Consider the following 26,319-nt stretch of genomic DNA (forward strand, 5'->3'; position numbering starts at 1 on the left):
TACATAAATGATAGCCATTGAGAGTCTCTCTATGTTTAGGCCAAATTTTGAAGGCTATTTTTACTTGAGATGTCTTCTTATTTAAGAATATTTTTCTTTGTAAAACTTTATATATAAAACTAATGGATGTATGCATGAACATAGTAATAATATAAATGCATGATGATTGAATGTGAATGAAAAATATGAATGCAAGATAATTTATGAATGCATGTAACTAAATAAAATGGAATGCAAATACATGTAGGGGATCAAGGGTTGGTTTTAAGGTTTGGGTTGGTTCGGGGTTTAGGTTAGAGTTTAGGGTTCAATTTAGGGCTTAGGTTGGTTTGGGGTCTAGGTTTGGGTTTATGGGTTGGTTTAGGTTTTAGGGTTGGCTTGGGGTCTAGGTTTGGGTTTAGGGTTTAAGGTTTAAGTTAAGGTTTAGGGTTTGGAAAGTGGTTTAGGGTTTCATAGGTGGTATATGGTTTGGGGTTTAGAATTTGGGGTTTGGGATTTGGGGTTTCATGAAAAATGCACATGGTAGAAACAAATTACAAGGATGCCATTGATAAAAATATAAATATTAATGGATGTGACAAATAACAAAAATGCCATTGTAAAAATGTAAATATTAATGCATGAAATATGCATAACTAAGGAGTAAACTAATTACAAATGTAAGCATTTTAAAAACTATATGACAAACTAAATGTGCATGTGAAAACATGATGTAAATGGTTCAAACATTAAAGTTTTCAAATTCCCAAAACCTGTTCCATAATTTTTTTTTTTTGTCTTTTGAAAATTCATGTAAACAAACATAAAAATTACCAAACAAGCTAGCAAAATAACTTTTTTTTCATAGGAATTAAATCAAACACATTGAACACTTGATGAACAAAGCAAGAACACAAATAATTAAGGATGAACCAAACAACATCCAGCCATGAAGATTAAAGGGAAGATTTGACTCAAGCAATGGAGGCTTGGCCGAATGCTTCAATGGCCTCCCACCATCATTAAGTCATTCATTTAAACTCAAAAGTGTATTACACATCAAGATATTCATCATATAAAAGCATTTCTACCACAAGAGGAATTCTATCAAACATGTAGCAAACTAGAATAGTAAGAAAGCCATAAAAACAAAAAGATTAACCAAACACCAAATTATATCACTAACTAACCAAAATTCATGCAAGCTAATCATCTAAACAACATAAACATTGTTTAAAAGCAAGTATATCAACAAAGAAAACCACAAAGGGGTTTGGCCATGGTGAAATAAAGGTTGGTCAAACCTCCAAATGGTGTTAATAGTGGAGTTTTCTTTGCTTTCTTTGATCTTTTGTCTCAAATCAAACTATGGAGTAGATGATTAAGTTTTCTAGATCAAATTTGAATCTAAAAACACAAACAACTATGAATTTTCTTAAGAAAAAATACAAAATAAACAAGACAAATTTGAAAATGCTATAAAAAAGTGATAGGAAATTCCTTGAAATGCAAGAATGGGAACTAGAAATTATACCTCCAAAACACTATCCAAATTTTCTATATTTTCTTCTTTTTTCCACTAATTTTTCCTCTTTTTTTTTTCTCAAAAACCCTCTCTTCCCCCCCCAGCCTTTATAAAGAGAAAATATCTCCCCCTTGATGCATATAAGCCATTGGATTAAAAGTTCATCTAAAGATTAAAAATTTTTCCTTTTTTTTCCTGCAAGGAGCCGCCTTTCACCATTGAATCCAACCCCTCAAGATCATCCCATGTTTGAAAATGCTTGTTGCCAAAGATTGGATTTTTAATCTTGTTGTAATGAAGTGAAAATACTATTTTACCCTTATTAGAAAATTTTTTATTTTCAAGGCCATTTCTTGGAAAACAATGCTCCCTTCCTCATTTTTATGATTTTAAAAGCACAAAAAATCCTCAAATAATATGAAATTAAGATCTGAAAGTTTTTGTGAAAATCTGACTTCGGTAAGGTCAAATTATGAAATTACCTTTTAAGGATATTTTTGTAATTTCACACCTCTTGAAGTGTTGTCAAGGTTTTTAACGCACAAAAAATCATCAAATAATTTAAAAACATGATTTGGAACATTTCGTAAAAAACTAACCTTGAGAAGGACAAATTACAAAAATACTCTTAAAAGGTATTTTAGTGATTTTACACTTTCTAAGGTACGATCAAGGTTTTCAATATTCCAAAAATCATCAAATACTATTAAATCATGATCTAGAACTTTTCGTGAAATTCTAATCTAGGGAAGGTTAATTTATGAAAATACCTCTAAAGGTATTTTAATAATTTCACATTTCCTAAGATGTGATCAAGGCTTTTAGTATAATGAAAGTCATTAAAAAATATTTAATCATGACCTGAAAGTTTTCATGAAACTTCGACTTCAAATATATCATATTACAAAAATATCCATAAGAGCATTTCAATAATTTTACGCTTTTGGTAGTGCAATTGTACTTTTTAATACATTAAAATCATGAAATTCAATTTAAACTACATTGATTCTAATTGGTTGTGAATTTTGAAAGTTAACTCGAGTTCTAACCATTTTGATCATTTTTGAAATAACTCTATTTTATAGAGTTATCAAACCCCCAAACTTGAACTTTTACGTATCCTTAAGCAAAATAAAACTAAGCTAAGCATAATGTTAGAGACCAAAACCCACACTCCTATAATTCATTGTCTAAAAATTCTTCAAAATTTGCATGATTAATATAACTTAAAAGAAAACTATAAACATAAATCCAACTTAAGAATCATTCAAGAATAAGCTTTCATTCCAATTACAAATTTCTCTGTGTGTGTGAATAATCTATCTAACATCAATGCAAGATATTCAATTAAAGTTATGCAAACATGAAATCAACAAATCTCCTGAAAGCATGCATAAATTTCATAATTTTGATTTCACATACTCTCTCCACTAATGTAACCACAACTTAACCAAAAATCAATAGGTCTTTATTAAGCTTATAATGTCATACTAGCGTTAAGGTATGATAAAGGAAAATTTAGGCTCAATAAACACCAAACATGCATTACTTTAGGATCTTTCACTTTTCATAAGAGAACTTTTAAGAGAATATAATAACCCCAAACTTGAATTCTTCTTTCTTTTCTTTTCAAACATCAACTCAACCTAATTGACATGAATTACTTGTTTTCTTTGTTTTTGCATTCTATTTTTTTCTTCTTTTGAAAAACTATTTTCAACTTTTCTTTTCTTGCTTTTCTTTGCTTGAAAATAGAGTTATGCATAATATTTTCAATTTTAACTCCACCTTTCCTTCCAAATGAAACATAGCTCTCATATTTATCATTAATTGATCATAAGCACATAAGGTAAGGTAAAAAGATAAAGATAATAAATCAAAGGGTGGCTTAATTCATGTAGAAGAAAACAAAGAAAGGAAATATATATATATATATATATACATATATAAGGCTTAAAAGGGGTGAATAGGGATAAACATAAATAAGGTTAGCTTGAAAGGCTAAAATGATCCAAAGATGACTTAAATCATCTCCTTAGTTAAGTGTGGTCTATGATTTCACCTTAAGGGATATTCAAACAAATTCTAAAATAAGGACATAACTTTAAAGATCAACACAACTTCATATCTACATAAACTTCAATTAAACATACCTATATCTTAATGATCAAGACTAAGTGCTCAAGAATATAGAATTCTTGCAATTAGAAAGAAACAAATTCAAAAATTCATCACATGCCTTCACTACATTCAATCTTTTCTAAAAAACTAGATTCAAAGTCAATTAAGGTTACTATCATTGGATTATGAGAAAATAATTAAGGAAAGTGTAATATTCTAAACATGATAATTTAAGCTCAAAAAAAGAAAATTTTAAAAAGTTTTGAAAAAATTTGGCACTTTTTCTCCCCCTAGCTTAAATGACACATTGTCCTCATTGTGCGTAAATAACGTACAAAACATAAAAGGAAGAGAAATACTCCCCTAAAGTTCAAAAATCAAAATTGAAATTGCATGAATTCCTTCATTGCCAAACCTTGTTCTATGTCTTTTCTTGTTCTTAGTTCCTACAAAAACAAAAACAAAGAAAACCAAAGCATTATCTATTCCTAAGAAAAATAAAAATAAACAAACTAAAACTAAATATGTAAAATTGAAAATTAAAACTTGGGTTGCCTCCCAAGTAGCGCTAGTTAGAGTCAAGCTTGACTAATTCCTTCCAAAACTCTTCAATCACACTTAAGTGAACCCCTAATTTATTAATGAAATAATTAATGATCTTTCTTTTTTTCAGTTGTGGGCTCTTATAGGTTGCCTTTGGTTTTGGTCTTTAGGCTTTCTCCTTGGCCACTTTTTTTTTCTTTTTGCACTATCCATAACCAAATTGTTATTCCTTCCCACATCATCATTAACCAAACCAAAATTACTACACCTAAGAATAATTTCCCTATTATGAAATTTCAAGGTTACCTCATCTTTTTCAACATCAATTACAGCTCTAAATGTGGCCAAGAATTGCCTCTCTAAAATAATGGGGATGTCTTCATCTTTCTCTACATCCATCATAACAAAATCAGTTGGGAGTGCATTCTTATGCACTTTCACACGCATATTTTCACTATTTCTAAAGGGTACTTAGTAGAATTTTCAGCAAATTTCAAATGATATGTCATAGGCTTTAACTTTCTAATCCATAATTTCCTGAAACATGCAAAGGCAACAAATTATCACATGCTCTAATATCACATAAAGCTTTATCAAAGGAAAGATTATCAATATAACAAAGAATAAAAAAACTCTTTGGATCATGAAGCTTTTATGGCAAATTCTTTTGAAGCATAATACTACACTTCTTAGTAAGTGTAGCATCCTCTAATTGATCTAATAACTCATTCAAAATGGGCTTTTTGTCATTATGTGCAAGAATGAATTGTAGCCCCTTTGTAATAGACATCTTAAAGTAAGCTTCACTTGTTATTTATTCTCTTGCCTTATTTCCAATGTTAAAATTTTCTCTCTCATTAAAAACTCCCATAGCTAGTTAGACCTTTTCTTTCATGTCTTCTTCTTCAGGCTCATCCTCACTAGGATCTTTTTCTATTTCCAACAACATGGGCTCTTCAATAAAATGTTCTCCCATAACCTTATTCGGTTTCTCATTCTCTAAAGTAAAAATGCTAACACTTGTTCCTTACCTTGTCTTTTTGAGTTTTGCTCAATGGTACTAGCTAAGGTTCTTTAGGGGCAGCTATTAAGGGCATTTGCTAATTGACCCCCTTGCACTTCAAGATTCTTAATAGAGTCTACTTGGTTTTGTAGAATCGAGGTAAAAATCTTTTCCAATGATGGTTTTTTTTCTTGAGGTGAGTGGTGGATAGTATTGTTATGGTAGTGGTTAATGGAAAGCAAGTGGGTTCATAGGTTTAGAATATAAATTTGAAACTTGAAGTTGGTTATTACCCTATGAAATGTTAGAATGTTTCTTTCACACTAGTAGTAGCTATTAGAATAAGGATTAAATTGTTGCTTAAATTAAGTAACATATTGAATATGCTCTACTTTAATGGGACACCTATTTAGAGTATGATTCCTCTTACAATTATCACAAGAAAATAAAAGGACTTTGGATGGCATTAATAAGGTTAGGGGAAGGGTTGGATTCTAAGTTTTCAATTTTTTTAGCTAAGGTGGACACTTTGAAGGTAAGAGTAGCAAGTGCATCAAGTTCATTAATCCCAACAGATTTCTTAGGTACAAACCTTTCATTAGCTGATTCATAACTGTTTATGGCCATCTCCTTAATCAAATCATAAGCTTTATCTATAGACTCACTCATATAAGCCCCTCTATTAGCAACATCAATTATGGTCCTAGCTTGCCCCACTAGCCCATTATAAAAAATTTGCACTTGTAACCTTTTGGCAAACCATGGTGATGGCATCTCCTTAACAACTCCTTATACCTCTCCCATTCATCAAATAGGGATTTAGCCTCAAATTGCTTAAAAGATATAATATCATTATGCATCTTGGCCATTTTGGATGGAGAAAAGAAATGAGCCAAGAATTGAACAAAGCCAGCTTGAGAAATTTCCCATGGGGGCCTAAGGGACTTGATTCTTCCATTTTAATTTTATTTCATGTTTTATTGCATTATGATATTTTCTACTAGTTTTATTTCATTTTTGTGTTCTGTGTTATGGGTTTTGGGTTATTTTTACATTTTGTTTTATTGACATTGAGTGGATGGAAATGTTGGTTATTTGATGTTTATTACATGCTTGCTAAAATAACTTTGTTATGGTTTTTGTTTCCAAGCATTTCCATGCATTTTGATTATCATTTCTAAACCTAGTTTTTCAACTTGTTTTGGTTTTGTTTTGATGAAGTTCCTTGCATATTTATTGTTCATTTTCATGTCTGTTTTAAGATTTTAGGCTTAGATTTCATGTTACATATGGGCATTTTTTATTTAGAAAGCATTTAGCCTATTAGATTTTCATTTTAGGCCTTTATTTTGCTTTTGGTTTGAACATAGTTTTGCTAAGTTTTTGGTCAATTTTAGGCAAAGCTTTCATTCACCGTTTTTGTTTGTTTTCATGTCTATTTTGAGGTATTAAAATAGTTTTTGCAAACTCCTTAGGTACATTTTCCTAGCATCTTAGTTCATAGGTCTTAGCTTCCATGCATTCTAGTGTATCAGTTTGTATTTAATTTTTGCATTTTGTGTTCTATTTTGGGTAGGGGTCACATGCATCTTTTTGTTCAATTTTAAGTATATTTTAAGGCATTAAACAGTTTTTGCAAATTCCTTAGGTGGGTCACATTTGCATAGTATTTTAGACCGTAGGTTGCATTAAGCTAGCATGTCATGTTCAGTCTTTGCATGATAAGTTTCTTCTATTTCAATTCTATTTTGTTTGTAATTTATTAATAGTTAGATGTTGCGTTTTAAGTCTATTTCATGTTTATGTAGTTTGTTTTGATGTTCAATTATATTTCATGCATGTTTAGGTGATTACAAGTCACATAGGTCATGTAGGAATATAGGTTAGTTTGCTTGTATGTTTAATTTTCTATTTTTATTTTAATTTTTTGCATTTAAATTATTATGCTTTCATGTTTAATGTCCTATTTAAGTGTTTAGAAATTATTTTTCATGCCTTGTTAATTTTTACTAAGTTGTTTAAATTTTTTATTTTTAGAAACTTCGTATTTTTAGCATGTTTTATTTTTAGTAGGTTTAACTTTAGGTTTTTACTCTCTTTATAATTTGTAGCAATTTAGGTTTATATATTTGGTAATTTTATTTAGATTAATTTAGGTTAATTAGTTCACTAAAAAAATTTCATTAAATTAGATATATCCGAAGTGTCAAATTGGTACTTACCCTTAGGTCTAGAACTTCCAATCCATAAGGAGATGATAACTCAAAATACTTCTGATCTTATTACTTTTGCAACCCATACACTTATGGTAATCTTGAAAGGAAGCAACAAATTTTTGGTGCCGTTGCTAAGGATAATAGGCATAGTTTAGCAATAATATTAATACCAAGCATACCTAGGTGTAGTTCCGATCATTTTTTTCTTAGCTTTTGTACTTTAAGTTGCTCTTCAATGAACTGGGATAATCTATTAAGTCTTTTTGAGCCTATGTTTTGGAGTGATTATACCTTATCTCACATTGATGGATTTCAAAGCACTATGGCCAAACCTTTAGGGCATAATACTTTTAGAGATTTCACTTCCCCATTTGAGTCAAAATTTCAAAACCAGTAGTCATATGAGAATTCAATATCTAGGAGTGCTACTAATGAATATGAATCTGATCCCATTAAAGCTTTTACCTTTTAAATAGCAACTCTAGCTGATAAAATAGATGCCATTGGAACTCAATATGAACCTAGTCTTGTCCATCCATCCCTGAGCCCATTTCTATGTTGTGATAGTTGTGGGGGAAATCACTTTAATGATAGGTGTCTAATTACCATTGAACCTATTCAATTTATGGGCTACCCAGATAGTCAACAATTTGAATTCTATTTAAACACCTACACTCTAGAGTGGGAAAATCATTCGAGTTCCTTATAAGATTGAGTCAGGAGCAATCATTCAGTTTTATATCTATATATCTTCCTTGACTTACCTAATTGAATTTTCTCCACCTCAATATCCTTCACTGTAATATCTTGATTCGCTACAGTATTTTCCACCTTACAATTTGTCTTATCAATATCCTCAGGATCCATAATATCCATCCCACCCCATATTACCAGATTACTTTACCACACCATAACAATTCCCCTCACCATAATTTCTTCCTTTTCAAGAGGAAACACAATCCTTAAAAGAGATGCTCGACATAATTGCATCACAACAGTCTGTTATGCTTCAAATGTAAGAAACATTTTTCAAGATCAAGAAACTTCCATAAGGAATATAGAGATTCATGTAGGTCAAATTCATAGCACCCTTAGCACCTATCCTCAGGATACCTCACCTAGTGATACTAAATCCATGCTTTTAGGGGTAGGTGAGGAGTACTATAGGGGGCCTGAACATGAAATGCCTCAACCTATAGAACCTTTAGAGGAAACTATAGGTTGGAGTAGAGATCAAGATGATATGAGGTATGATCAAGAGTTGGGTCATGTTTTTTAGTCTAAAAATGATAGAGTTTTGTGGTGATTTTGTGGAACCATATCCTTTAGAGTCTTTAGAGGAAATTGAAGACCAGAGTCAAGATGATGGACTAGTTCTAGGATCTAAAATTCAAGGGATAGTATCTATTATGTTGATGAAGACTTATCTAAGCCTTTTTTAGGATAGCCGTTTCATTTTTGCAACACTTTTAAGAACAAATGTTGGATTGTCAAAAATGAATGTGGTGGATACGTATGTTGATAAGGGGTGTTTAAAGAAAAATCTAGATACACCCTCAACCACATGTCTTATGGAGCCTAGTGAAGATGTTGATAACAAGTTTGAAGAGTTCTTGAGAAATATTCAAACGGCTGATAATAATGTGAAGCTTGATGATTAAGTAATTTAGGAATTCTTAAAATACCACTCAAATGAGAAGGATGAAAATATAGTCAAATAGTTCCTTAATAATGTCAAGGCCCCCCCATCTTCTAACTCTTAGCCTGACACTTTAGCCACGTCATGTCAAAAACTTGATTAGACAAAACTGCAAGTGCACAGGCTATACAAGTAATAATAGTGACCTTTTGGTCAAGATATCATCCCATAGAAATTAGGTAAAAAGGTTCCTAAACTAAGTAGCTATTATCCCAATACCCTTCTAAAGTTGGTTCCATAAAAAAAAAAGCATGAAAATTAACTAAAAAAATAAAAGTGGATAAAGCATAAAAAATATAAAGCTAAGTAAATGAAAAAAAAAATGATCAAGAATAACAAGTATATAAATGATGTCAAATGAAAAAAAAAAAGTAGTAACTAAACTAAATGAAATCATAATTAAAATAAAAATTAAGAACTAAAAGTCATAAAATTCAACTAAGTAGCCTAAACTAAAACTAGAAGGAAAATTATGAAAACTATAACTAATGAACATTGCAAATTGAACAAACTTCTAGCTACTATTTTGCATTAAAATTTCACATGATCAATTTAAACAAGCTAGAATTTTGAAGCTCTATAAGAGAACAACATGAAAAATCACTTTGAAAAGAAAAAAATCAAAGAAAATCTACACAAACCCAATGGAAGAACCAATGAAACTGAAACTAGTAACTAGCTTATAAACTAAACTTGAATCAACTCTTTTAGATCTATGATGCATAAAAAAATGCAAATGAATTGGGAATGAAAAGATCAATTAAGGACCTAGAATTAAAACTGATTTAAAGAACAAAAAGTGCAAGAAAATGTACGATCTAACTAAGAAAAACCAAAACATAAATTGAAATTCCATCCTAAACTCATTGAATTGATAAGAGAAAACTTAGATCTAAAAGCTTCTAATGAAAATGAACTAGGACTGAGCTAAGGAATGATTTATGAATAAGTTTTCTATAAGATTCAACCTAAAAATCATAGAAATTAACAAGGAAATCAGCTCACTAAGCTAGAAACCAAATAGTACACAACTAAGTAGAAAACAGAGCATGAACAACACAATTAATCCAAACAGCTATCAAAATCATAAAAAAATTACAAAAAAATGGAAATAAAAAAGACAAAAAGTAAATCTAAGAGATCAAAGGTTCACTAAGCTAGAAACCAAACAGTACACAACTAAGTAGAAAACAAAGCATGAACAACACAATTAATCCAAACAGCTATCAAAATCATAAAAAAATTGCAAAAAAATGGAAATAAAAAAGACAAAAAGTAAATCTAAGAGATCAAAGGTTGGGAGGATCAAACAATTTTCCCAGTGGATAGAAAAGTTGTGCTCAAGCTTGGAGATCATGCTTGGGCACTGGATCTAGATTTCAACCTCAAATTGAGAGAATTAACTGTATTGTTTGGGAATGAATTTGATTTTGACTTTTTACTATGTTAGAGCCTAATGAGCTAAGAAATTGTTTAAAAAATTGGAGCAAAACCAAATAAGGAATGATTGAGTTTTGATTAAAACATTACAACTAGGTCAAGTGCGAAAATGCAGAAATAGAATTGAGATCAACAAGAAAACTTGAAGATTTGAGCTAGAAATCAATAAAATTTGCTAGTTTCATTGCCAAAACTATAAAGAAAACTGAAAAATACTTGAGAAAATGTAAAAGTGCAATCAAAATCAATAGAAAAACTTAAAGATCAAGGACTATTTGATTGCTAAGAAAATAAAATGTAGTAAAAGAAAGTGCAAAATTAAAGAACAAGAAAAATAAAATCCTAGGCTAAAGTCTCCTTAAAATGGCTAGCTCACAAGTGAGTGATGAATGGAGCCTCAAAAAATCTCTTCAAAATATCTACAATGAGGTGAGCTTCTAGAGACTTTTTTCCTCCTTGCTTCTGCACTTGGTGTATAGCTATTTGGCTTCATTGTTTTTCCTCAATTGCAAGCCTTCCTTGTGTGTTTTTTCACTTCCAAAACGTTCAAGTTATGACCAATGAAAGCACTCCAATATGCCATGTCATCACCTCTTGAAGTCTTCCATTGAATGCCAAAATGTGATGCCTAATTCTCATGCAAATGAAAGTTGCATTCCATGCCATTAGTGCACTATTTTTTCCTTGTTAAGCCTTTTGCATGCATATATGTTTTCATTTTTTGCTACAAAAATTTCAAGTATTTCATGAGCAAATTTAACAATAAAATCACTAGAAAAATGTTATAAATAATGATAATAACAAATTCATGGAAGAAAGGTTCAAGAAAGCTCCCTCATAGGCAATCTAACTTAATGATACTAGTTTTAGGCCATTTTCACTAATTGACCAAAATTTCTTATTGTCTTCATTTTTACCTACACATAAGAAAATTGTGATTTTAGGAGTATTTCTTATAAGAAATGCTAAAGAACAAGCTAAAATAATAGTCAAATTGCACTAAAATTAAGCACTAAGAAACTAAAATTTTAAATGCAATCAAGCCCCCAAACTTGAACTTTTGCTTGTCCTCAAGCAAAACAACATTTAGCAAGAATCACATTATACTTCTAATATTTCATCCAACACTATAGTCTCATTGATTGATTAGTAAATATAAGTAAAGTAAAATCAAGAATGAGTGTTATTACACAAGAATCTACCTAGGTTGAAAGCATTCTTAACTAAGGTTTCACAAGCAAACAACTTTTTTCATATCTTCTTGCATGAAATGTAATAATATTACACAACTCATGAGACATTATAACATTGATCAATAAGGCATGCTCATGTTCCATAAGTTTGTTTATCACATCTCTCTCCACTAATGTAGATAAACACATGACCAAGGATCATTTAGGACTTTAATAAACTTGTAATGAAAAGCTAGGGTCAAGGTATGACAAAAGTCATTTTGGCTCAAGTACCCTAACAATGCATCACTTGTCAAGGATCAATCATCATTGAGCTCTCAAGGCAATAAAGGTAAGCTTGGCTAAAGAATCCCCCCACCCAAACTTTGATTTTGCCCATTTTTCTTTTTTTTTTTTTGTCTCTGCTTTTTCACCACTTTATTGTTTTTATCTTTTTTCTTTTCTTTCATTTTTTTTAATTATTCTTTTCTTTCTTTTGCTACTTGACTTTTTCTTTTTTTTTTTCTTTTTTTCAATTTTTTTCAATTTCTCATTTTTTTCGAAGCTCCATCCTTCCTCTCTAATAATAGATAGCTCACAAATGTACATGAATATCCTAATGCATATAGGGTAAGGGACCAAAAAGATAAGAAATATCAAAATAAGGCTATGGGCTTGGAATGTGGTTTCAAAACAAAGAAAAGGAATCATAAGGCTCAAATGGGGTGACTATGGAAATATTATATCAAGGATGGCCTAAAAGGCTCAATTGATCCAAAGATGGCCTATATCATTTCTCTAATCATGTGTCCTCTAAAATTTCACCTTGAGAGACAATCAAAACAAATTCTAGAATCATGAAACAAAACTTCAAAGACCAATGCAAAAAACAATCTCATGCTCACATAATCAATACTAGATAAAAAATGCGTTTCAATGTTCAATGTATCAACTCACAAATGAATGCCATATCCAAGAATTCTTTAAGCCTAAGCATCATCTCATATTTCAAACACATTCAATCTTTTCCTAAAGCTATATTCATTATCAATCACTACCTATCATTGGCTTCATGAAAAACTAATCAAAGCAAGCATAATAATGATTCAAGCTACCATTAGTCAAGCTTAATTTCAAAGCAAAAATAAAGGAAAATTCATAAAATTTTACAAAGAATTTTCAAAAATTCCCATAATACCCTCAAATTTAAACAACACATTTTCCTCAATGGGTAAACATCAAGCACTAAACCACAAAAGAGAAGAATAAGGAAACTCCCCTATCATCATGGAAACATGGTAAGTGAATCTCTCATTAAAGCTTTGGTCAAAATGAGTGTATCCATTTCAAGCTCGTATTCACTTTTAAAACAAAGAAAATACCTACAACAAGAACAAACATCAATATGTACAAGAAAAGGTAAGCAAAATACATGAAAGTAAAACATGTCCCGAATCTTACCATTTTAAGACCTCTTTCTTTACCATCTTATCAAAACTATGGTCTAATTATGGATCATGTGGGCAAATAAAAGTAGTAGTAAACTTCTCAAGAAAACTGTCAACCTCAGACTTAGAAAGACTAAGGTAAATGGGTTTTGGTTTTAGCATCCAATCATTAACATAAATCATATCATATCCTTCTTGTAGCATATCCACATCTTTCTTCTTAAAAAGACTATGATAGGTATAACTAAACTAAAATTACTCAAAGATCGATAAATCAATTAAAAAGGATATCCCATCAATAACAATTAGACCATCACCTTTAGGACTTTAATAAGTATCATCAAAATGAAATGTCTCATAGGGAGAATTGTCAGGATCAACAAAATGCTCACCCTTAGAAGGTGATGCAAATTGAAAAGTAGAGAATATCAATATATCATCATCATCATCATCACTCAAATCTATGTCTTTTGCTTCATTGACTATAAGGGAGTTCTCAAAATGTGAAACAAGGTACTCTAAGTGTAAAACATCTTGAATCACATCACTAGATACCTTTACTCTGAGCATTCATCAAAATTATCAGGGAATGGCAAAGCCTTAAAAACATTAAAAGTAACCTTTTGATCTTGAACTAATATGGTCAATTCCCTTTTTTGCACATCAATCAAAGCCCTAGCAGTGGCTAAAAAAGTTTCCCTAAAATAATTAAGATATCATGATCCACCTCTATATCAAGAACCACAAAGTCAATAAGTAAAATGAATTTCTCTACCCTAACCAAGACATCCTCCACAATCCTTCTAGGGTATTTTAGTGACCTATCGGTCAATTACAAAGTAACTGAGGTAGGTTTAGCCTTTTCTATGCCTAATCTCTAAAAAATAGACCAAGGCATCAAGTTAATGCTAGCATCTAGGTCACATAAGGTTTTATCAAATGGCATACTACCTATAGTACATGGAATGATAAAGTTACCAAGATCTTCAAGCTTTGTAGGTAGTCTTCCTTAAATCACTGATGTGTACTCACAAATAAGTGCAACTTTCTCATAATCTTCTAATCTTCTTTTCAAAGAGATAGTGTCCTTCATAAACTTTGCATAGGTAGGCATCTGTTCAAGTGCATCTATAAATAGGACATTAATTTGTAATTTCTTAAACACCTCAAGAAATTTAAAGAATTATTTCCTTCCTTTTACTTCTCAAACTCTAAAAGAAAAGAATGTAAAATCTAGGTGGCTCAACTCTAAAAGAAGTAAGCCTAGATGAATTCAATAAAGCACTAGAAGATGGTATCTGTGGTAACTAAGTAAGAACAGGTGCTACACCTTTATCCTTCTTCTTACCCTTTCCCCTATCATGAACTAGGCTCTATTAGGCTCATCATCATTAGACTCTTTATTTGTGACATCTTGAGAACCTATTAAAATTTGGCCACTTGCTAACTACCTTCCACTTCTAGGTGTGATTGCTTTGCAGTGCTCCTTCCCCTCTCTCCCAAGGTTGACCTTTATGTTTCTAGGTAAGGAGCCCTCTGATTAGGTACTAAAAAGGTCACTAACTGACTAATCTAGGTTTGTAAGTTCATTATGGATACAGATTAATTTTGAAACATGGTATTTTGGTTCTGTATGAATGAGGTTTGAATCTTAATAAAAGAACCTATAAGATCCTTAACTGATAGTTTTTTCTCAAGGGTTGGCATAGATGGATATGAAATTATGTGTTGTAGGTGTTGCTATTGATATGATGGCTACTAAAAACCTGATGGATAAAGTGGTTTAATGTATTAAGGCTACTATGGTACCTAAATAGACAAGCTAGAATCATTGTTATTCTTTCAACCTAGGCCGTATATGGGAATATAAGGGTTGTTGGGTTGCCTAAAGTTCTATCTTAAACAATGGATACTTTCTGGGTGGGTGCTTAGACATGACTCCTTTGGATGACTACCCCACATACATCACACATAGCTAAGGAAATATGGGTATGAATAAACCTAGAATGACTAGGACTTGGCTTTAAGGGTGTAACCTTACTATGAAATGACTACAAATTTAGCTAGGGAGTCTACCTTAGCACTAATCACTATAAGTTTACTAACCTCATACATCCCTAAAGCTCTTCTAGGATGTTGACTTTTATTCAACCACTAACAATTATTAGTTGTCATATCCTTAATAAGCATATAAGCTATGCCAAAAGTCTTACTCATTAAAGCATTTCCTAATACAGCATCTAAAAGTGTCCTAGTGTTAGGCACTAACCCATTATAAGAAATTTGAATCTCCAGCAATTTTGGTAGTCCATGGTGTGGACACTACCTCAGGAGCTTTCAAAATCTCTCTCATACCTCATACAAGATCTTTGAGTCATGCTTGAAAAATGTAGTAATCTCATTTCGAAACTTAGTCATCTTGGGCAGAGGAAAAAATTTAGCCATGAACTTCTGCATTAAATCATCCCAAGTGGTAATGAAATCTAGTGACATTGAGGCTAACCAACTCTTGGCTCTATTGCTAAGGGAAAATGGAAATAACTTAAGCTTAATGACATCTTCAATAACACCATTTTATTTAAATGTATCACAAATCTCTAAAAAATTCCAAAGATAAGCATTCGAATCCTTACTCAAATGATCACTAAATTGCATCGACAATTGTATCATCTGGATAAGTGTAGGTTTACTCTCAAAATTATTGGCTTGTATGACTAGCCTCCTAATACTAGGCTAAAAACTATAAAGATCAGGTATAGCATAATCCCTAAGGGCTCTAGTGTCTTTCTCGGCTATGATGATGGCAAGATTGATTTGTCTTTCCCTCTTAATCCTCTTTTGAGTAGTCTCAAGCCAAAGATCTAAAAAAATCAACTCACAATTCCTAACATAGTGCTTATAAAACTTGTCGATGCTCTTGACTAGAGTGTTTGAAGCCAATTTTCCTTATTTTCCACCATTTTTGTTGCTAATAGCTGCCTTACCACACAAACTCTTTAGGACATTGATAAAGTTAGTTTCATGTTGCCGTGGTCATTGTCTTCACCATTTATGTATTTTTCAACTTTATGCTCAAATCTTTCACCTTCAACTAGTTCAGTAGTACTTTTTTTTTAATTCTCATGTAAAGATTCTTTCTTGTGCATTGGAAAACATAGTTGACCTTTGTATCCACATTTAAAAACAATTAAAGCTTATCCTTGTTTGTTCGATCAAAAGCATAGGTTCTTTTAGAATTAAGAGCCCATGCTGTATTTGACTCTCTAGGTTTAAAACTATGAGTGATGTTACAAGTTGGCTTAAAATAGTCACCTATGTTTGAAGGTTTTGGAGTTGCTGGCTTCTCCCTGCTTTAAAATTTTTTTTGTTGTTAAAAATCTAGCTTGCTAGATTTGTAACAAGGTTAGATTTTTAAACCTAACCCATGTTTTTCTCTGCTTTAAGAGGGTAGACTATGTGTAGTTAAATTTTTTTTTTTGGTTGCTTGCTAATGTATTTTGCACATTAAAAAGCTAAAATTAACATAGTACTAGTTTATTTGTTGCCTCATCTATATACCAATAGTGTTTTTTTTGCTTAATTACCATTAAGTAGTACATATTTTGAGAGAATGGTTGAATAGGATGATGTTTGAGCCAAAGTTAACTCAATGACAAGGCTAACTGCTTAGAAGTCTTGTGTATTATAGGTAAACTTTTCCTTTTCACCATACTTCCCTTGGTTGAAGATTTATAGCTAAAGGTATTTACCCTTAATATTTGAGCACAACTAATAATTTTATCTTTCCATAAAAAATAAGGTATCACTATCCTAGATCACTGGTTTTCTTCATGTATATGTATAATTTTTAGCTAGCAATTTTAGGTTCATCAATATATGAAGCTTCCTATAGTGAGATGAAAGTAGGTAGGAAATATGAGACTAAAATCCCAGCTCCCCAAGTCACTTTCCAAACAACTAACTATCTAAACAAATGATATTCAAATAATTGATTCATTCTATTGTCGCTTTTCTTCTAAAAATAGGAAATTTATGTTGTCACAAACCCAACAAAATAAAGTACAAAACCAACAAAGTCTCATTCTGACTCACTTTCCTCTTTTTTCCAAGAACTCATAAAAAAATCCTCAAAATACTGACACAAGTTATTGCACAGTGTGAGGGGATTTGGGACCTTGCGATTGTGGTAAAAGTGTGAGTATTGGAGTTCATATTGCTAAACAAAAGGTGTGGTACCTCACTTTTAGGCCAAATTTATTTGGACAACTATTTTATTAGCTATGGTTACTATCTAGATGGAATACTAAACAACTTAAATCAAGGTAAACTCAAGATGATAAAGTGAAAATGAGATTGAAATGGGAAAATTTTCAATTGTTTGATTTTATTAATGTGATTGAGGCATGCAAAACATGGCCTTGTTGTTATAAACTTGTTAGCTAAAACTCATCAATTGTGAGATTACTAATTAATATATTATCAATATTTTTTTTTAAATGCACAATAAAATTAAAAGATTAATTTTTTTTATTTTTTGAAAAATAGGTGTTATAAATATGATCTTGCCAATACTGTAACTTTGTCCATCCTTTTATTAATAATTAATTTTGGATAAAATGAAAATTATTAGAATGATTGTTCAATTGCTTATTATAACAATTATTAGAATTATTAGAATGATCTATAAAATGTGTAATGTTTGTATTATAGATGTTTGATGTTTTAGTGGAGCTTTATAATTTTTTATTAGTTTTTGTTATTATAATAACTAAGCCAAATATAAATAAGTTTATTTGAACTAATTTTTTTATGAATATATTTTGTCTAGACTTTATTGTTACCTAAAATTTTCTCATCTTATCTTGACATTTGTTTTGTTTATTTTTCCAAATTATAGTGTTTGATGAAATGACTTAATCTTACTTGAAAAGATTTCTTGTGCATGAAAACCATCAACAACAGAAGATAGAGAATCAAAAAAAGATAGCTATAGTCATTTGTGAATACTGCAAGGTAAAGTATTTGCCATATACTTAATCTTCATCTATTACACAGTAGGTTTTTAGATGTATGAATATTTGATTAAAAATTGTATAAATTTTAATTGATGTTATCCTTATTTTTTTTCTGTATTGTTTAAGAAACATGATATCAATGCATGACATGTAATAGGTTTTATTTTATTTTCGCATTATAATAGGTTTTTTCTAATATCTAATTGTTATTATTTTTAGTTTAATACTTAGTATAATTAAGTATGTTACAGTTCATTTTCATATAATTTAATTATATAATTTTGGTCTAGTAATGTAGCAAGTACTAAATGGATAAGAGTTGGATGCAAAAGTCAAAAGTACCAAGATGAAGTGGAAAATTTTCTTAATTTTGCATTTAAGAATACAAGTAAAGATATTATAATATTATGCCCATGTTTAAGGCGTGCTAATATTGATTGGCAAATGCATGAAGTTGTTTTGAAACATTTAATTTGTATTGAATTTGTCTCGAGATATGTTAATTGATATTTTCATGGAGAGTTGGTACTGTCAAGGTCATCAACTAAAGTTCCTTCAACTTCAAGGTCTCCCCAACATCAACATGATCTTATTAGACAAGATGACATTGAAGGCATATTGCGAGATGCTTTTAACATTCATAATCAATATTTCCATAATCCCTCTCCCTAAAATGATGGATTTAATGAGTCAAAAGTTGAAATGAATGAATTTGGTAAACATAAGATAGGTGTAGGTGACCAACAACCTAGTAGAGAAGCATAAAAGTTTTCTAGGTTGCTTAAGGATATGAATGAAGAACTTTATGAGGGATTTAAGCATTCAAGGTTATCTTTCTATGAGCATCTTTTTCACTTGAAATGCTTATGTGGATGGACGGGAAACTCTTTGATTTATTATTGGAGTTTATGAAAGAAAAGTTTCCTTTTACAAAAATCTCTGAATCTTGTAAGGATTCAAAGAAAATGATCAAGGATTTGGGTTTTGGATATGAGAAAATTCATAGTTGTCCCAATGATTGCATGTTGTTTTGGGGTGATAGAAAAAATTAAGAATCTTATCATGTGTGTGGTAATTCTCATTAGTTGGACACAAATCCTGATAAAAGGTTGAATGAGGATGATGATGAAGTTTATGTAAAAAAAAAAGCCTGTAAAGGTTTTACGATATTTTTCATTAATATCAAGATTTCAACTACTCTTTATGTCTTCCAAAATTGTAGATTCTATGAGGTGGCATCATGACAAGTAGATGAATGATGGATCACTGAGGCATCTTGCTAATTTTTTGGCACGCAAATTATTTTATTCTAGGTTTTTAGACTTTGCTTCTCGAAATGTTATACTTGGACTAGCATCTGATGGATTCAACCTATTCAAAGTGATGAGTACTTCTTATAATACTTGGCCAGTTGTATTGCTTTTGTCCAATTTGCCATCATGGATTGCCATTAAGCAATAGTTATTTATCTTGTCTATGATAATTCCTAAAGAGAAAGGTCCAAGTAATGATATAGACATCTACTTACAGCCTCTTATTGAAGAGTTAAAGCAATTAAGGGAAGGAATTGAGACCTATGATGTATCAAAAAAAGATAACTTTAATATGCGTGTTGCTTTATTATGGACTATCAATGATTTTTCTTCTTATGTGAATTTATCTACTAGAGCAAAAATGGTCATTATGCTTGTCCATGTTGTGTTGCGCAGACATGTTCGAAGTGGTTACATAATGGTAGGAATTTAGTTATATGGCACATCATCGATGGTTAGATGATAATCATCGATTTAGATTCTAAAAAATCTCTTTGATGGAACTAAATAGTTGAAGAGAGTGCCATTACCAATTAGTGGGTCTAATATCTTGTCAAAGTTAAAAGATATCAATTTCACTTATGAAAAAATGACTCAATCAAGGAAAAGAGTGAGGGAGATCTTTGAAGTTGTCCAACCACTTATTATTCAAGTTGGTGATCTTGATGTTCAAAGTGATGAGAAGAAAGATAAAGAAGATGACCCCAGTGAGTCTGATTTGTGACAAAAAAGAATTATCTTTTTTAAGTTGCCTTATTAGGAATATAATTTATTAAGTCATAACCTTGATGTAATGCACATAGAGAAGAATGTTTGTGAAAATTTTATCGAGGCAATTTTTCATATGAATAAAAGATCAAATAATGACTTAAAGATTCAGCTTGACCTAGTTGTATAGGGATTTGCCATGACTTTCATCCAAAGTTGCTTTCTAATGGGAAATCCCGGTTACCTCTTACCTATTTTGGAATGTCTAAAGCTAAGAAAGACGTGTTTTGTAAGGTTTTGCAAAATGTGAAAGTTTCGGATAGCTATGCGTTAAATATATCAAGATGTGTGAATCTGAAGGAATGAAAACTTTCTTCATTGAAGTCACATGATTATCACATTTTGATGAAGGACTTACTTCCCCTTGCTTTATGTTCATCAATGTCAAAGCAAGTCACTTTAGTAGTAATTGAATTGAGTAACATTTTTAAAGCCATCTATGGGAAAGTTCTAAATGTGAAAAAGCTTGACAAACTTCAAGATTGATTCGTAATTACTTTATGCCATTTAAAAAAGATTTTCCCTCTAAACTTCTCCACTATTAAGATGCATTTGGTTATCCACATTTCATATGAAGCAAAAGTCAGTTGACCAGTTTATTATCGATGGATGTATCTTATCAAAAATAGCTTGATTAGGTTGTTAGTGTTGATCATATCACTCTAGTTAAAAAGGTATATGACAAATGTTTTATGCCTTAGGTTTTTGGGAAGGTTAAAGTTTTATTGTCTCAACAAATGCTATCCGGAAAGTTCTATTGCTGAAGGATATTTAGCAAAAGAGTGTATGACATTTTATTCTCATTATTTGGAAGATGTTGAAGCGAGATTCAATAGACCATTAAGAAATATTGGTATGCAGCATAATGACTTTGCCTACACTTATCTTTTTGAAAGTTTTAGACAACCAATAAGCAAAGCTAAAGTGGTGGAGTTAGATGATAAATCTTGGGCACAAGCACATCGATGTGTTTTTTTTCATCATGACTTAATTGAATTGTTTCGCACGTAACTTTTCCTACAAGGAAATAATTTATTCCATTAAGCATAATCTATTGTATTTTTCTTATTGTTAATATTTTATCTTGATGCATGTAGTGAATATAGAAATAATTTGAGAGCTCGTGCATATTATTAATAATCAAACCCTCTAGAGCTTGATAAGTTGTTCACCAAAAACTTTCATTAATGGTTGGAGCAACTGTAAGTAATTCCATACTTCTCATTATGAGAATTCTACATAGAATGCTTAGGATATAAATAAACTTAATAACATATATATTATTCTACCTTTATAGGTTTAGAGTGGCAAGCTTGTTAGTGAAGAGGTGAAGTGTCTTTCAAAAGGGCCGAATAGGATTGTGAAACGATACAAAGGTTTCATCATCAATGGATATAGATTTCACACTAAATTTCATGAAAGATTTAGAAGAACACAAAATTTAAAAGTTGTTGTTAGTTCATCAACTACTAGCTACGCTAGTGCTAGAGACACAAACCGTTTAGAGGAAAATGTTGACTATTATAACATGATTAATAAAATCATTGAGTTGGATTATTATGGCAAGTGAAAAGTTATCTTAATTTGGTGTGATTGGGCTAATATGAATAGTGCAAGGGATATTAAGAAAAATCAGGTTAGATTTACAATTGTGAATTTCTCTCAATTAATTCACATTGAACAACAACTCATTGATGAATCTTATTTTTTTTCTCTCAAGTTAAACAAGTTTTTTATTTTTAAGACCCTAAAGAATTGGGTTGTTTTGTTGTTCTTCGTAACAAACCTAGAGACTTATTTAATATAGAGTCATATACCAAAGATGATGTTGAACATGGAACTGAATGTTTTCCTTTTGCTGAACAAAACTTAGATGAAAATATCTCCAGTATCTCTGTTCAATGGGTTCACGAAGATGTTAATGAAGATATTTGTCATAATGTATAGATCCATGGACCTATCACTAAACATGGATGAAAGGAGTTACCACCAATCTTTTTTGGTTAGGTGTGATTGGCCACCTGAAACATATTCTGATCTGCGAAAATAAATGTTAGGTTCGAGAGTCAGTTACGCATGGAGAAGGCTGTAGCACCCCCATAATGCCCATCCAAAAGATGGTACCAGTTTGATTTCAAATTATCCAAGCCTTGATCATTTTTATGATTTACCAAATAATTTAATATTGAAAATTAATCTTAAAATTGTCCCAATAGTTTGGTAGCAATTCAAGATAATTTTCTTACCTTAGGAGTATTCATAAAGACTAGTGTCCCATTTTAAAGAGGCTCTGTCGTCAGATTTATTAATTTTTATTCCAAAAAAATCAGTAAAGCTTCTCAATAGTTTGGTAAGGCTTACTTCAACGCAACCCTCCAATAGTTTAGAGGATAAAAATTATTTTTGTTTATTTGAAAAGATTTTTATTATTATTATGGAAAGGTTTTTTTTGTTATTTTGAAAACTCTATTTGAAAAGATTTTTTATTTTTGGTTGTTTTTGTCTTATTTTATTTTTTAAAATAGGTAGAATAAATTATAAAATAAAAGAAATTGAAAATAAAATAAGTTAAAAATATAAAATAAATAAAATAAAAAAATTAGGAGAAAATAGAAAAGGAAAACCTGCGAATCGGATCAGGTTAGCACATGGGTCAGAATATGGGTTAATGGGTCACGCATGGATCCTTGGCTATCCAAAACGGCGTTGTGTTGGGAAAGTATAAAAGCCACACCACTTAGCTTTTCTTCAGAATTATTTGAGTATGCCTTTCTTTCTGAAATGGTTATTTTTCTGTCTTCTCTCTAACTAATTTTTTAGAAATTGATGAATAAATCCCAAATGCTTATAGGGAATTTTTGAAAACCCAACAAATTATCTAGAAAACCAAACCTAAAAATCCCTGGAATGCAAAACCCTATAGAAATTCAAACCCAAAAACACTGAATCCTAATCCTTGAAAATCTAAACAAATCAAACCCAGGACCTAAAACACCTTGGTTGCTAAACAAACTTCTCTTTTTTTTTCTCTCTAGAGTTTTTGCATAATATCATTTTCTTTTCTCTCTAAATGCCCTCTTTGCTTTGATCACAGGTTTATATAGGAATTCATGCTCAATCAATTCCCCTTAAATCTAGGATCTTATTTTATTTTTGTTTCAATGAGAATTGATTCTAAAATCAAATCCCAAAATCTCTCCCTATCAATTTAATGTAAATTGATTATGAAATTAAATCCTAGCAATCTCTCCACATCATTTTTAATGCCAATTGATTCTGGAATTAACTCTCAAAAATCTTTGAAGCCTAATTCCAAAAAAATATTCTCGGACAAAATGGGTTATCTACAACTATCCCTCTTTGCATGTTCCTATCAGATAGGGATGGTGCAAAGACTTAAACACCTACTCTGTTCCAACCCAAGAGTCACATTAGTAAGTAAAACTGATTGGGATTGAACCACAATCTAGAGATGAAGTAACCATAATCAAGTCTAGGTTGAAAATAAATGATTAGGACGAAACCACAAGTCATATTAAATGATCTGGATTGAGTTGAGATCAGGTGACTGGGACAAAATCACGAGTCAAAGATGAAGCGACCAGGACTGAGTCAAGGTCAAAAACAAATGACCGAGATAAAACCATAAGTCATAAGAAATGATCTGGACTGAGCCAAGATCATGTGACCAAGATGAAACTAAGAGTCAAAGATGAAGAGACCAGGACTGAGTCGAGGTCAAAAATAAATGATCAGGATAAAACCATGAGTCTTAAGAAATGATTTGGACTAAGCTAAGATTGAGTGACCGAGACAAAACCACGATTCAAAATTGAAGTTTAAGATTTCACTTTGAATCCAAAGATTCGTAATTTGGACAAAAGTTGAAAAGATCCTAAAATCGCAAGGATTCAAAATTTGCAAAAGTTTTTAGATTCATAAGAATGGAAGATTCGCAAGATGCAAGGATTTTCAGGTTCGCAAGAAAGAAAGATTCACAAGATGTAAGACTCACTAGGATTTTCAAATTCATAAAGATGCAAAATTCATAAGACATCAAGTTTCATAAAGGTTCTAGATTCATAAAGATTCAAGGTTCTCAAGGACTCTCAGATTCGTAAGAAAGAAAGATTTGTAGGATTCCAAGTTTCGTAAAGGTTCTAGATTCACAAAGATGCAAGATTCACAAGGAAGAAAGATTCACAAGATTTTAGGTTTCGTAAAGGTGCAAGGTTCGTAAAGATTTTTAGATTCACAAGAAAAAAAAATTCGCAAGATTTCAAGTTTCATAAAGGTGCAAGGTTCGCAAGGACTTTTAGATTCACATGAAAAAAAGATTAATAAGATTCTAAGTTTCACAAAGGTGCAGGGTTCACAAGAATTTTTAAATTGGCAAGAAAGAAGGATTCATAAGATTTCAAGTTTCGCAATGGTGCAAGGTTCGCAAAGACTTTTAGATTTGCAAGAAAAAAGGATTCACAAGATTCCAAGTTTCACAAAGGTTCTAGATTCGTAAAGATTTTAGGTTTGCAAGAACATTCAAATTCACAAAAATGAAAGATTCACAAGATTTCAAGTTTCACAAAGGTTTCATAATAAAATTAAAATAATCAAAAAAATAAAATGACCAAGACCTAGTCGAGGTTGAAGACGAATGATCGAAACAATGTTGTAAGTCAAAAAAGTGATTTGGCCTGAGTCGAGATAAAAAATGAGTGATGAGTGATGATGCAATGATGCAATGATGCAAATGCATGTCATATCTAGGATGCAAATATAAACACAATGTATATAATGCTGATGTCATGAAATTTTAATTGTGGTAACAAGGTTTTCAAGACTCTACTAGTTTTTCTTAGCGTTTCAGTATCAATAGTCTCAAAGCAAATTTTATCAGCTAATCCATGTCATTCTTTTCATCTGATCATAACTCACAGGTCGTATTAACCAATCTATCATTGGATTCATCATTGGGTCACCTTGTTTGCCCCCTTGTAAATCATTTCTTATGTTTTTTTTCATTTATCTCATCTTGGATTTCTTTCAAAAGAATTAAAAACTTTTTATGAAACATGTCATTCATTTATTTGCTATTATTCAAATTAGTAACAGACATGATACATTTCCTTCATTTTTTCAAGGAATGTTCATTTAATGAAGGATAAGAAAAAATGGGTCTTTATTATTGAAAGATCAAAAAGGTATGGCCAAGAATGACTTAGGGGTAAACAAAGGCAAAATGCTACAATTTATTCAAATAGGACATTGACATCCAAAATAATGACTGCTCAAACAATTTTGAACTCAAACTCAGGATCATCCTTCAGAAACACATTCCATTAATATCTTCAATCTTTGAGCTAATCATCATCCTCCTTTCAGGGACCTTCACATGAAGTTATTTTTTTATGTTTTTATATGCACTTAAACCACCCTTTCGAGTTTTCAGTTTAAGTCTTTCTTTTTCCTCTTTTATTTTTTTTCTTCTTTTATTTTTTTTTGTTTTTTTTAATTTTTTTTTTACATTTTTTTTTGCTTTTTGCTTTTTTTTTCTCTTTTTTTTTTTTGCATACCTTTTCTCATTTCTCTTTTGTTGACATTTTGATCAAAGCTTGACACAATCCAGTGGTAGACTTGCCCCAATTCAATTCATGATTCTTCAAATCAAATATTCATATTTGATCGAAATGAACTTTTAAGGTACGTAATGTAGGCTAGGGTAAAGGGATGCCAAAGAAAGGGATAAAATAGGCCCAAATAGTATTTAGAGGGTAATGAAATCAATGATCATTTTTTCAAGTGGAACACTCTGACATTTTGCCCCATCAATTTTTTTTCTTTTTTTTTGTAGAGCACATTGGCATTTTGCCCTATCAATTTCTTTTTTCTTTTTCTTTTTTTTTTTTGGTGGAGCATATTGACATTTTGCCCATCACTTTTTTCCCTTTTTTTTATTTTTTTCATTTGTCAAGAAAACTTGATCACAAAAAAGCTTTGGCCCTAAGGATGAATAAATTTTTCAAACTTTGTCCCTAGTGGGGGGTGATCCTTGGTTAAGGTTTTTTAAAAAAATTTTC

The 26,319-nt window shown here is 31.0% G+C and overlaps 2 non-coding genes and 1 pseudogene across 2 annotated transcripts; all 3 read left to right on the plus strand.

The window, feature by feature from the left end:
• The first annotated feature begins 5,927 nt into the window (after positions 1-5,927).
• LOC149516868 (small nucleolar RNA R71) lies at positions 5,928-6,033 on the plus strand. The gene has a single exon (XR_016345416.1). It is a non-coding gene; the product is annotated as a small nucleolar RNA R71 (small nucleolar RNA).
• A 7,874-nt stretch (positions 6,034-13,907) lies between these two features.
• LOC149516869 (aspartic proteinase A3 pseudogene) overlaps positions 13,908-26,319 on the plus strand; it is a 32,374-nt pseudogene continuing 19,962 nt past the window's right edge.
• Positions 15,452-15,557, plus strand: LOC149516870 (small nucleolar RNA R71). Its single transcript, XR_016345420.1, has one exon. It is a non-coding gene; the product is annotated as a small nucleolar RNA R71 (small nucleolar RNA).

This window comes from Durio zibethinus, chromosome 9 (genome assembly GCF_047325235.1).
Source record: "Durio zibethinus cultivar Kanyao isolate XHJ-2024 chromosome 9, ASM4732523v1, whole genome shotgun sequence".
Classification (NCBI taxonomy): Eukaryota; Viridiplantae; Streptophyta; class Magnoliopsida; order Malvales; family Malvaceae; genus Durio; species Durio zibethinus.